The sequence below is a fragment of the Pseudorca crassidens genome, chromosome 5, assembly GCF_039906515.1.
Source record: "Pseudorca crassidens isolate mPseCra1 chromosome 5, mPseCra1.hap1, whole genome shotgun sequence".
NCBI classification, from domain to species: Eukaryota; Metazoa; Chordata; class Mammalia; order Artiodactyla; family Delphinidae; genus Pseudorca; species Pseudorca crassidens.
In genome coordinates, this window is record NC_090300.1 from 73,204,969 (window position 1) to 73,207,071 (window position 2,103).

At 42.4% G+C, this 2,103-nt stretch overlaps 1 pseudogene; it reads right to left on the reverse strand.

Annotated features, from left to right (window-relative positions):
* Window positions 1–878: 878 nt before the first annotated feature.
* LOC137224479 (developmental pluripotency-associated protein 4 pseudogene) lies at window positions 879–1,889 on the reverse strand (annotated as a pseudogene).
* Window positions 1,890–2,103: the final 214 nt, after the last annotated feature.

Genomic DNA, 2,103 nt, shown 5'->3' on the forward strand with positions numbered 1-2,103 from the left:
GTGACTGGGAGTGACTTTTGAGCTGACAAAAATGAAAAGCCCTCTTAAAACTCACCAGTCTCTCCCTCTGTATTCAAGCAAGGGTCTTGTGTTGAAAACGTGAGCCACAAGATAAAAACAGTTTGGGTGGCTGACACATACAAAATATCTGCCTGAGGGTAACCAGGACTGGCAAGAAGTTTGTAGGAACAAAAAATAAGTGCTTACTGTGTTAAACTATTATGGATTTGGGGTATTCTTTTTTTTTCTTTAATTTTAAAATAAAAGCTTTAATTTCAAAATTTTCTAGTTGCCTTTTTACTAGAGGCACTGTAATTCATCATTCAATGTAGGACACTTAAAAAAATATGTAATTTACGTATAAGTAAAATACAAACATCTTCAGTGCATAGCTCTGTGAATATTTACATGTGGGTGCATCTAAGTACCTGCCATCCAAAACAAGGTAAGCTCACTTAATTATGCTGAGACAAGAGGCATAATCAGGACTGATTGCCTCCTTGTGAAAAGATTCTTTGGGGTAAGAATATTATCAGTGATATATTGTATGACATCAGGAAACCCATTGCTGCTCTTACCATTCCTGGTGATGATAAGTTTGAATGCTTGGTTAAGGGGTACATAACCAAATTTGAACTTTTGCCTATAAGCCCCATCTTGCCCAATGTAGAAATTTACTTGAGGCACTTTCAAGTACATTAATTCCATTCAGCGAATTGGCATTTTTTAAATGTCCCCATCTCCTTTCTCTTCTGCTCCCTTAGGGCTGGGAATCTTTGGAGAGATAGCCACTTCCACTTTTGTCAGTACACAGGCTTTTTTCATGCAACCCCGTAAGCAGGCTGTGCACCCTGTAAGCGGGAATCATGGAGAGTGCGGAGCGGAGTTCAGCTGTCAAATGGTGCCGTGGAGTTGATTTGTAGTCACTTCTCTATCATTAATTATAATCATAGCTGTACCCTTTTTGCCGGTATTGTGATCTCACGGCAGGTTTTTCGTTAATACTTTATTCCTGTGTACACACTCAGGGCACAGCATATTGTCCTCCAGGTGTGGAGGTGTGGAAAATTGCCGGCAGGTAACAAGAAGAGTGCAGACACCCTGCTTCGTTTATCAGGCACCCAAGCCTGTCCAGTATGAAATTGTAAATGAACCCAGCCCTCTGTGTTAGCAGGGAGAACTCTCCTCTGAACCACGCACCACCAGACCCCACAGGTCTCTTGTGATTGCTCCAACTCCATCTTCACGGCCCTGGCTGTAATTCTGCTCCAAGAGGCAAACACAGCTTCCAGGTCAGGAGCAGACGCTGATACAGCTCCCTGAAGAGCGGGAGCTCCTTCAAGGGCAGGTGCTCCTTCCTCAGGAGGAACAGCCCTTTCAAAAGACATCTGTTTATCAGACCATTCCAGAGGTAGTTCCCCCTTGTCCAACTTTGACTTTCTTCTCGATGGAGATGATAGGATCCTGGCCTCCTCGGCTGTGGCAGGAATGTTTTTTTGATGAGGGTAGGCATGTTCACAGAGTCCTTTAGATCCGTCTAGTTTCAGGCCTTTGGTGCTTAGTTTTAACTGCTGGCACCAAGCGCACACAACGTCCCTGTGAATCAGGTTGACACGTGGCAGTATAGAAGGTAAAGGAAGAATCGGCATTGTCTTCTGAGGTTTCACACTGTCACAACATTGTGGCATTTTTCGTGGACAGCAAGTTCTGTTATCTTTTATAGATCTTTTTCTTTTGGTCCCCTTTGCTGAGTTTTCTAGTATATCTGGTTTACTAGAAGCCCCCTGTCCCTCTTCGGCATCTACTGATGTAAGTTGGAATTTGCAACTCATATATTCTTCCTCTGCCTTCTTTGTGGAGTTGCACTCCTGGTTGTCTGCACTCTCCATGCTCAGAAATTTCAAGGTTGATAAAACGGAGACTCTCCTTACTTCTTCATTTCGGGTTCTCTTTATCACAGAAAAAAACGTAGTCTATTCTAATTACCATAAGCAGTTCATTCGGGAAGCCAAATGTATTTCAAATTGGCTTACTGTTGTAACATATAGACTGCAGATTGTATAATGACTCAAATGCAACAGAAGTGAATTTTTTTTTCACTTA